Raw genomic sequence first — 12,233 nt, 5'->3', positions numbered from 1 at the left:
TCTTGTTGGTGAATGGTTCCTTTTAACAGTATATAATGTCCTTCCTTATCTCTTTTGATTAACTTAGTCTTGAAGTCGATTTTATTCGATATGAGGATGGCCACCCCTGCTTGCTTACGAGGACCGTGTGCCTGGTATATTTTTTCCCAACCTTTCACCTTCAGCCTGTGCATGTCTTTTCCAATCAGATGTGTCCTGGAGGCAGCATATTGTTGGATTTGTTTTTGTAATCCATGTTACCAGCCTATGTCGCTTTATTGGTGAGTTTAAGCCATTAACGTTTAGAGTTACTATTGATATATGGTTTGTAGTTCCAGCCATGTTTGATTATTTATCTTTTTTTTTTTAATTTGGTTTGTTTCTCCATGATTAGCTTTCCCCCCACCCTCTGGCTTTACTGAGGTACTTCTCACTGATGGTTTTGGTTATTGTTTTTCATTTCTTCCTCGTGTAGTGTTTTGCTCAAGATGCTTTGCAATGCTGGTTTTCCGGCTGCAAATTCTTTTATCTTTTGTTTATCATGAAAGATTTTTATTTCGTTGTCATACCTGAAGCTTAATTTTGCTGGATACAAAATTCTTGGTTGGCATCCATTGTCTTTCAGTGTTTGAAATACGTTGTTCCAGAATCTTCTCGATTTCAGCGTCTGTGATGAAAAATCCATTGTTAACCTTATTGGTCTACCCCTGAATGTAATCTGCCTCCTTTCTCTTGTAGCTTTTAATATCTTCTCTTTATTCGGTATATTGGATATCTTCATAACAATGTGTCTTGGCATTGGTCTACTGTGATTTTGTATGCTCGGTGTCCTGTATGCATCTACAATTTGTACATCCGTTTCTGATTTTATTTCTGGAAAGTTTTCTATAATTATTTCATTCAGCAGGTTGCTCATTCCCTTGGGTTGAACCTCTATACCTTCCTCTATCCCGATGACTCTTAAGTTTGGTTTTTTTATGTTATCCCATATCTCTTGGATGCTTTTCTCGTGATTTTTTTTACCAGCTTTTCTGAGTTGGCTAGACTCTTTTCAAGATGATATATTTTGTCTTCATTATCTGACGTTCTGGCTTCTACTTGCTCCACTCTGTTAGTGATACTCTCATTTGAGTTTTTAATTTGGTTTATAGTTTCCTTCATTTCTAGAATTATTGTTTGATTTTTTTTATAGTCTCTATCTCCTGATAAAGATGCTTATTTGCTTCTTTTATCTGTTTATGTAATTCATTTTCAATGTGTTCTTTCATTGTTTGAATTTGCTATCTCATATCCTCTTTAAGATTCCATTCCATCTGTCTAAGGTATTCCTTGAGTTCTTTATTTGACCACTTTTCTGATGCCTCTAGGTCTTCCTGAGTATTTAGGCTGTTCTGCATTGTTTGAACTCCTTTTCTTCCTTGGTTTTTCATGCTGCTCATATTACTTCTTGTTCTGTTTGACTGCTGAGTTACTGTTTACTCCTATAAATTTATTTGGTTTTGTGTGTCTCTGGGGTCTCTCTTTTGTGATGGGAGACTATGACTAGAGATGATGAGTTTTGTTGCACTTTAATGCAGATTCATTCGTTTCCTAAACTGTGTACAGATTCTGATGGCATATAGCGGTCTGCGGTTTGGTCGGGGACTTATATTTAGGTCGAATGATGTGATGGTATTGATGTTGGTATCTCTTGGCAACCTTGGAGGCTTGCTCTACTGACGAGGGATATTAACAGGAGAATGGTCTGGAGTATTTGGGGGTAGCTAGGGCCTTGGTAGCACTATATAACTCCTCAGAACATTGACCTATCCATATTTAGTAAATTACCCATAAACAGTGTCGTGATACTTGGGAGGAAAGGTATTAGAAGGGAAGGGAAGAAGTCACTAAAGAGAATGAGAGTAAAGAGGTAGAATTCAAGGAAAGGGGAATAAGGAAATTGAAAAGACAAAGAAAAAAATAGAAAAGAAAAAAATAAAAAAATAAAAAAATAAAAATTAAAAATAAAAAAATAAAGAAAAAAATAAAAATGAAAAAAACCCCAAATAATTAAAAAAAAATTTGAAAAATGCAGTCTTAGTTCGATTAACTTCTCTTCTAGTAGGTGGAGCTGTGCCCACCCGGCCAAGCTTCTCCTCTCCATATGCGGGAACCAATCACTGTGCAGCAGCTCCTCCTCCCTGACTGGGCGGGTCTCCAATCCTGAGTGCTTAGGGCCTCGTCTTGTGTCTAGTCACTTCCCCACTTTCCCTCCAGCCAGGCCCTGCTCACCGGTGATGCTCACCACAATACTGGCTACACGCCAGGTCTGCTGCTCCCAGGAGCCCTATTTTCTTGAATGACAGGGCACACTCTCCCTGCTTGCCATTCCCTCAGACCCTAAGGTTGTGGAGCTTGGGGCCGAGATCCCTCAGTGTATTTTGCCTGCCCTCCGGTAGCCACGCCCCCGGGAGCTGGTACAAGAGACCTCAGTTTTCAGTGCTGGTGGGAGCGGTAGCCGGGGGTCCCATGCCCGCCGCTCCTGATTCCCTCGGTCTGACTATTGCACTCACGGGAGACCTGGGAAGGGCCCTTGAGGTTTCCCCGCTGTGTGGAGAGGGAAGGCTAGGGGGTTACACACCTGCCGCCACTGGTTTCAATGAAGTTATCTCCTCTGCTGCATTCTGGTGACGTCAGTTCTCTGCCATGGTGGTATCCCAAGCGAATGGCGACAGTTTGTTCCCTTTGCCGGGTGACCAATGCAACGGGTGGGTCCTGACCGGCTCTCCCAAGCCCCGTCTCAATCCTGTGGCCACTGCCTATGAAGGCTCGGTTGCTATTAACCTCCGCAGGTTCTGAAGGGCCGACCAGTTGTTTCAGCGGGATCGTTTAGTGCTGAGGCACAGCGGTTTGTCTGCGAGACACAGGTGAACGGTAGCCTGAATTCAGCCGATCCGGGCTTGGTGTGTGTTCTGAGAGGCGCAGACTGTTCACCCCAGATCCACGTTATCTCAGCATTGCCTAGTGATCCTGAGAAAACAGCATTTAGATGGTTTAAGACTCCCTATGCCCGTGCAGCTGAAGAGGTCAGAGACTTGATCTCTCCGCACCCGCCGCCATGTTGGATCTCCCTCTTCTTCTTTTTTTTCCCCTAGAGCTAAGGATCAAATCAGGCCCTTGCACATGCTAGGTGAGCACTGTACCACTGAGCTGCATTCCCAGCCCTCGAAAAATCAACTATAAATACAGAAGTTAAATTGGTTAAAAGAAAAAGAATAGAAAAAGTGTACCATGTAATCATTAACTTAATGATTAATATCATTAATATAAAATAAATTTATTAACATGAATATTAACAGGGCTTAAAAGTTTTATAGCCAGGCGTGATGACACATACCTATAATCCCTGTGGCTCAGGAGGCTGAGGCAGGAGGATTGTGAGTTCAAAGGCAGCTTCAGCAATGGCAAGACACTAAGCAACTCAGTGAGACCCTGTCTCTAAATAAAAATACAAAATAGGGCTGAGGATGTGGCTGAGTGATTGAGTGTCCCTGAGTTTAGTCCCCAGTACTAAATTAAATAAATAAAATAAAAATTATTAATATGGGAGTCAATTTGTTTATTATTTTTTTCAGTGCTGGGGATTGAACCCAGGGCCTCCTGCATGCTAAGCAAGCACTCTACTACTAATTTATGTCCCCAGCCCATGAGGGGGTCAATTTGTGAGATAACATAATAATCTTAAATATGTATACATCTAATCTTAAATATGTATACATCTAATAACAGAACTTCAATATAGGAAAGTAAAACAGAAGAACCTAAAATAAAAAATTGGCTAACCCACAAGTGTAGTTGGAGATTACAACATTCCCTCTCGTATTGAAACCAAAGTTATAGGCATACAACAAAGAAAGCTATGTCATTTTTGCTCATGAAGATGCAAAAACCCCTAGCAAAATTTTAGCAAATTTAATCCAGCAAATATATCAAAGATATATATGCTATTCATGATTATTATGGACTGAATTTTGTCCTTCCAAATCAAATATGTGCAAGAGTTGTAGACAAACTATACAACATTGCTGAGGAAAAATTAAAGGCTTAAAAAAATGGAGAGATAAACTGTATCTATAACACTTATTTTAAAAAAATACAGTGAGAATACCTGAACTGTACCTGGAGTAATGTTGACAGGTCACCAGGCTTAAAGGATCTCTTGGATTTTGAAAAGCAGAAGTTATAGCTCCGTAAGGATAGGATGGTGTCTGTCTTATGGATCACTCTATGTCCAGGCTGTATCATGGTGGCCAGCGCATGAATATGCTCAGTAAAAACTTGTTGACTGCATAAAGTCTTCCCAAGTGTTATGCAATGAAGATCGAGTACTAATGTCCAGAGCTTGAAAGGATGAGGTCAGAAAAGGAGCATGGGATCAATGGCACTGGCTTTTAGAGCTATAGGGATTTGAGTTAACTTTTCCCCCAAAATAGACAAATAATTTTAAATCTTCAAAGGAGCAGGAAACACAAAAAAAAATCCCTCTGGCATCAATGTGGAGAACAGATTGAGAGAGGAAATTCTAGAATTAGGAAAAACCATTTGAGAGTGGTGAAATAAACTTATGATGGACACCTCTTCACAAACTTGTAATTTGTGCATGGAAAGTCTTTACTCTTAAACTGCAATTTTCTTTCTCATCAGGGTAAACAGTGCAGAAGAATTAGAAAATAAAACAGGAGAAAATTAATGACTCGTAATTCTTGCAAACTCTGGTTCAATGAACTCTGGTTTGTGTTTTTCTGTGTGCAATTTTGTGTGTGTGTGTGTGTGTGTGTTTAAAGCAACTATGAATGTTAGATTTTAAAAGTTGGAAAACTGAAGTTTTGGGGGTTGAAAGTAGTTTCTGCTTTATAGATAGCACCTCAGTTTGTGCTAGGAGGTGATCTTCATTCTGGTTAAAGTCTGACACCGCGAGGAATTAATCTGAAATCTGCAGAGACTTCAGATTGAGATGTTATGCTCTCTTCAGTGAAAACTGGGATGTTGGTGGTATGTGATTTGCCCCTTTAGACTTGAAGAGATTTTTCTACAGACAATTAGAAATTTAAGTTTCTGGTTCCTTATGTAATTAGGGGATCCACATTTGGGCATAGGCCTGGGCATCTGTCCAAGTGGTAACTTTCAGGAAGAATGATGGGTGAAAACGACCTGGATTGTCCATAAATCTGTGACCTGGACTGTGAAGCACAACCTTGGGGGGATCTTCTTTGAATTCTTTTAATGGTAATGAACTGGATTGTGAGGATTAGATCACCATCTAGTTATTGCTTACCTGGGACAGAAAATGAGGAAAACATTTAATGAGGAAAGAGAAAGATGACTACACTTGGAGACCAAAGTGGAACCCAGGTTTGAAGGGAGAGGGCTGATAAAGAGTTGGAGCAGTAGTCTGAAAACATGGTGGGGAGTCTGGAGACTGCTTTATTTCTTGTAGCATGACTCCTAAGTGAGTTCACGAAATGTGGAATCATCAAGGAGAAACTGGTTTTCATGATGAGGGAGTAGAAGGAGCTGTCTAAAGAAAAAAAAATTGTCAAGGGTATTTTGTTGATAATAGCGTGGTTATAGACCACTGCAATTGAATCAAAGTAATGTATATACAACTTTAGAGGGTAACTCCAATTCTTCTTCTTCTTTTTTAACCAGGAATTGAACTAAAATTAACCACTGAGCCACATCCCCAGCCTTTTTTATGTTTTATTTTGAAACAGGCTCTTGCCAAGTTGCTTAGGGCCTCACTAAGTTTCTGAGGCTGGCTTTGAACTTGTGATCCTCGTGCATTGGCCTCCCAAGTTGCTGGGAGTCAAGTTCTTTTTAATAGACTTGGAATATAAGCACAAAATAGATTATTTAATAAAAACCTTAATTTGTTGCTATTTTGAGAATTACTTAGATCTCTAGTACCATAATGAGATTATATATTTGATCAATGCAGGAGGCAGCATGGTACCTGTGCTCTGTCTTTCCTTGCTCCTAATCACTCAGCTCTACCGAATTTCACCTATTCTGGACTAATAGAGACTGAGAAAATTCAAATATAGATGTTACTTAGATGCCATTGATAAACAAGTTTTGTAATTTGTAAGATTATTTTGTTCTGATAGGTTTATGGAGAGACCTATAGGCTAGTAGAAAAAGGTACAGGTTATGGAGCGAGGTTGTTTGGTTTGAATCCTACCTCCTCCATTTAAACACAAATGCCCTTTGGGTGAATTGGGCAATTTCCTTAGACCTGAAGTTCTCCCTCTGTCAAATAGAAATAATGCCTATCTCAGAAGTGCTCTGAGGATTATATGCCATAATGCACATAAAGTTCTTTGTACACAGTGAATGCTCAGGGTTACTTGCTGTGGCGGTAGGAAATACTGTTTCCTAAAGTAAAGGACAATTGGCGCACTGAACAGAAATTTAACTCTGAGAACTCCTGCGTCACAATCTTTTCCTTCTTGTCGGTCCCAACTTTTTTGACAAGGATGAGTTCTAAAGAGAGACTGGAAAGCCCACAGTCCTTTTTGCCCTGTTGAAGGGACCCATGTGGGATTGAGGGGCACCTCTTAGACTCTCTGGGTTGTGGCCTGGATTTTTGCCATGGAACAATGTGTGGCTAGTGTTTATCTGAAGCTCTGAGGTCTCTGGAGAGGCCCCTGTTTTGTTAAGAGAATCTGTAGGTACCTAATGTTGATTAGCTCACAGAGTTAGCTGGATCACACATTCCCCGAGGGACTGTTTTAATTACACGTGATTTACAAGTTACAAAAGACTTTACGGTTGAGGTTGGTCATAAGTTAAAACTAACAAGCTGGGGCTGGGTGCTACCAGGGCATTAGGATGAAACCATTTTTCTCAATGTGTATGAAAAAGTTGAATTTTAATTTATACCTGGGCTTGAATTCTGTTGTCCAGCTCAGCAGCCTTAGGAAAACTATCTCGGTACACTTGTCATAAATGGAAGAAATTGAACACTCCCTTGTCAAATTGTTACAGAGTGTGTTAGGTGAACTAAGAATTCAGCAGCAAGCTGGCCCCAGCTCTCCTCTCCCCTCGTTCCTAAGCTTTGCTTACTCAAGCCTGAATTTAGTTCTGTGATTCCTGGCAGAAGAGGCAAAGTCAAATAAAGAACCCCTCCACCCTTTAAAAAGTCAGTATAGAGTAGAAAATTAAATAATTGTCATCAAAGGCTATGGCTTAGAATTCTTGAAAAATTGTCCTCATGCTTCCTTATATAAGAAAAAAAAATGTGTAATGCAATGGACACTTACATTAATATGGATTTATGGAAGACACATTTGGTGATTTCTTGTATCGACCCTCTTTAAAAGCTGAGGCATAAACATTAAATCTTAATTTAGTGAAGGCATTTCTAAAGGAAGCTAAGATGATTTGGTCTGAAAACATTACTTTTCAACAGCACAATAGAGTCCAGGAATAGAATTAGAAATTCTGAAAGTTGTGGATACTTGAAGTGACCTTTAAGTTTGTTGAGTACTAGCTTTCTCAAGGTATCGTTTGGCAAATCCTTGATTATAAGGTTGATTACAACCCCCAGGTAAATCATATGCTACCTATTCCTTTAGCAGATGGATTTATTCTGAATTCAGTGGCTCTGAGTCCAGACTTAGTCTCTCTTTTTTTTTTTTTATTTTAATATTTTATTTCTTAGTTTTCGGTAGACACAACATCTTTGTATGTGGTGCTGAGGTTCGAACCCGGGCAGCGCGCATGCCAGATGGGCGTGCTACCGCTTGAGCCACATCCCCAGCCCAGAGACTTAGTCTCTTATTGTGTGGACTAGTATAGCACAATTATTTTGAAGGTATAAATTTTAAAAAGATATAAATTTAGATCTGTGGGTGATTTTCTACAATTGATGTTGGATACGCTGCACTTGGCAAGGCTTCAACCAGGTTGCTCATTTCATTTCAATTTGTACTCACATCATAGCAGAAGAGGATGGGTTTGTGGCCAAATGGGACAAGGTTTGAATTTCTGCCTCTACCAATTTCTAGCCCTGAGACTTTCAACTTAATTCTTTCCCTTTCTTTACCTGCAAAATGTGGAAAACTTACCTTGCAGAATTTGGTGAGAATGAAAAAAAAATATTTAAAATAAATCAGAGCTATGCCTAGCATAGTTCTGAGTATTGAGATAGTGAGAATGTCGATTTGGAAGCTTCTCTTGGTTCTTTTACTATCTGATGCTCCATTCAGTGGTGAAATATGAACACAAGGCTATTCTTTTAAGACAGGTTCTACATGGAATAGCAGATTCTTGTTCCTTTTGAAAATTCTGCCAAAGACTCACGCCTTTATTAAGAAAGTTATCACTTTAATGGTGTATAAATTCATCCCTGAAATGAAGAGCATGAATGAAAAAGCAATTATTAAGTAGCCTACTGTGGTCCACCCATTGTCAGTGTTATAAATAAAATTTACCTTGATTTATTGATCTATTGCCTGAAACATTGTGATGATAAATGAGTCTGACCATTTATACATCATTTATATATTTCTTTTGTAAAATCATTGCTAATATTAGTTACTGAATGTTTTAGAATGAACATTAGCTTAGTAATTATCAGCCAAACTAATTCTAGACATGTAAAGTATTGGTATTTTTATTAATAGGGAGCTGACCTTAATAGAAAATTAATTTATCTTTAAATGTTGTCAGCTCTATTTTAATGTAATTTGAAGCATTTTATTCTACTTGCATGAGTCTTTTTTTTTTTTTTAATTTTTAAACTTAAGGGGTCAGGCCTGGGGTTGTGGCTCATCGGTAGAGCACTTGCCTCATACATGTGAGGCCCTGGGTTCCATCCTCAGTACCACCTAAAAATAAATAAACAATAATGTGTCCATCTATAACTAAGTAATAACTAAATAAAAATAAAAAAGACCTGTCAAAAAAACAAATAACAAAAACTTAAGGGGTCATTCCTGTCACAGAAGCATTAAACTTTTCCATTTAAAAAATGGGAAGTGGGTCTGGACACAAGTTCAACAACCAACAACTGTTGAGTCTTATGAACATTACGTTTTGAGAAGATTAAAATTTGAGCAGTTGAGCTAGTTCAGGTACATAAGCCAACCACAGTGGGAGGGAGCTGTAAGCAGAGGGTGTGTGTGACTATGACAGGGGCTGAGTCATTCCATAAGCTGGTTATATTGCCTTGTCCTTAAGAAGATTGCATTAAGAATCTAGTTGAAGTTCCAAGGCTGAGTTTGGCTTTAATCCACATGTATTGGGAGGTGTCTCTTGCTGATAGCTAAACTGTGAGGTGGGGAAATGGGTGTCTAAGTTTGCCTGGAAGCAAACCTAATGGAGGCTATGGGATCTGCTGAACAAATACATTTGATTTATCTAGCCCAAATGGGGCCTTGCCCAGTGGTGGAGTCCACAATGTATGCTGTCAAAATGGTTTAAGATTGAAGAGTTGGGAATTCCAGTGGAAAGGGATGGCCTCATGAGACACCTCTTTTCCTGAGAGGGCAGATTGCTTTCTGAGGCTAAGGACCATTGACACTGGACTTAGGAGGTCAGCTGAGTGGCACTCTGATGGTACTTGCTTGGAAATAACTGCATTTATAAGAATTGCTGTGTTCTGTTATTGTTCTTTCTTTTCTCTGTTTGCTATTCCAATTTCCTTAAAAAAACCTAACATAACGTTTTGCAGTGATTTTTTTTTTATTATTCACTATAAAAGCAAATATAAATGTCAGCCCACAACTTCATGTATGTAATTTTAGTTTTATTTTACACTACCAACTAAGAAGTGCTTGGGGCCTCACTTCTGCCAAGGGGGCATCACTTTTGTCAGTTTTTGGCAGACTTCTACATCATGGGGTTGAAGCAGAGTTCTGAGCACCTTCTGTTCTGCTGGGGTACCTGGGTCCTTGATTCCCCCATCCAAGGAAGTTACAATGAGCTATCCCGTAGCTGGGCAAGCACAGTCCTTCAGGGCCAGCTCCTGACTTTGCTGGTGGTGTGCCGTGTGTGGGGTTTGGGGATCTTTCTGTTATTTGGTGCCATAACCGGGGATTGGGAATTTCCCCCTATAGTCTAGCTAGCCTGCAATGAAGGAACATGGCCCAGGCCTGCCATCTTTGGGGTCTGACAGTCTTCTCAATGAAAGAGTCCTCCCTGATCTTTAGCCTTCTTGCTGTTGAAAAACTTCCCAGGGAATTAAATTCTTATCTGAAAAATAAAATTTATTTTCCCTCATGTTTCTACCCTAGAGAGAGTATGTGTCTTTATGTGTCTTAGATTTTTAGAATACAAGACCTGCAGAACTTCCCAGGCATTTTGGGAATGAACTCCAGAGCCAATTATTTGCTTAAATAGAGAGAAAGGAATGAGGGGACTATAGAGAGGGGAGAAAAGAAGAGAGCATAAATTAATATCCCAAATGCACTTTTGCAGTCAAATATGCATTGAAGAAAGATGGCTTGTCAGCTTCATCCGACCGTTTGAGATCTGGTCCTTTTGTCAGATTTAATTATTGTTTTTATTTCTACTAGGGATTGAAACCAGGGCTGCTTTACCATTGAATACTGAACTATATCCCCAGTCCTTTTTTATTTTATTTTTTTTCCTGAGACAGGGTCTCACTAGCTTGCCCAGGCAGGCCTTGAACTTGCTATTCTCCTGCCTCAGCTTCCTGGGTTGTTGGGATTACAGATGTGCGCCACTGCACCTGGTTTAAGCCCACATCTGTATCCATGCCTGAATTTTGGCCAGTTTACAATTTCATGAAAGATACTATCCAGGTTATTATGATAATTACTGAACCCTGTGCATCCTTTCAGGAATAGCCTTTGAAACAACTCTGATTGTGCTCACGTACTTTCCCTTGTCTCCTGGGAATCATGGGAGCAGGCTAGAGTCAGTGTGCTGGTGTGTTCAGGTGAGTGTAGTTGGACAGCGAAAGCAGAGTGGGGCTGAGAGACTCCTCGTGGGCAGGAGATGGTATTTTTGTCTCCAGATTATGCTCCAATCCCCAATCCCCAAAGGTTTACAGATTTTTCTTTTCCTTAGGAATAAGAGCTAGTTAAATTTACCAATTTCACGACCAATTTAACGATCTAAATTTTAACCCTGATTGTGCGTAGAATTATTAATTTTCTAAGAAGGACATTTCTAAATTATTTTTTCTTTTTGTGGTATCAGGGATAGAATCAGGGCCTTAAATGCTACAAGTGCTTTATCAGTGAAGTATATCCCCAGCTCTGAATGGTTTTAAGAAGGTAAGTAATCTGTATTTTTTTTCTGTTGCTTCTATTTTAGGCTTGAGAAGAACATTATTTTTTGTAACCCATTGTTATGTTAGGAAAGTCCATGGAGTGCATACTGTCTTGATGGCTGTCAGAGGAGTAGAGTGAAACAAATCTTGAAATATTAAAATTTCAACTATAATGTAGCTAATAATATATTTCTTTTGGAACTGGTAAATTAGTTTCAATTTTCATGTTTTCAAGTTGAGTTATAAATGGAGTCTTTGCATCACAACATTAAACATCTAATTAATTTCATTAAAGGTAATTCATTTTCTGCTAGAGAATGAAGCTTTACTTCCTTGTATTCTTTGTATTGGTTACAACAATAGCTCAGTATAGAAAACAACATGCTGGTAGATATAAAGAAGACCAGGAAACCATATTAAAACAAATCAAAGTTCCATGTTTCAGGTCTTATCTCTAAACTGTTGTGCATTTGATTATTTTATGTTGCAATAGAAATTTTAATTTCTAGTAATTAAAAAAAGATTAAGAATATGCTTATAAATTTTTCTGGAATTTATAACCTCTGAGTTAGAATGTGATCATTAAACTGTATGGTTTGTTTCTGTGACAATAAAATATTTTCGGTGAGCAGATGAAATTGGCAGGGCAGACTCAGGGCACCAATGACTTGATGTTGTAACCAAGACTCTATAAATAAAAACAAACGAGAGGAAGATATAAGAAGTGCTCTTTCCAAGGCTTGAGATAACAGGAATGTTGATCAATATGTGAAAACCATAATATTGCATTAGGCTTCAATTTTATTTTCACTTGCTTATTGAACTTACCTTGGAGCCAGATGGGGAAGTGAATTTTCTAATGAGTGATGTGAAATATTTATCAAAGCTAAATTGTAATACAAGTTTGATCATAAGCCAAATAGTTGAAGCATATCAAGTCTCTGCTTTAAAGAAATACAGCTGGATTTATGCA

This window comes from Marmota marmota, unplaced genomic scaffold (genome assembly GCF_001458135.2).
Source record: "Marmota marmota marmota unplaced genomic scaffold, marMar, whole genome shotgun sequence".
Lineage (NCBI taxonomy): Eukaryota > Metazoa > Chordata > Mammalia > Rodentia > Sciuridae > Marmota > Marmota marmota.
The sequence above is the reverse complement of the archived record's forward strand: the minus strand, read 5'-3'. Positions refer to the sequence as shown.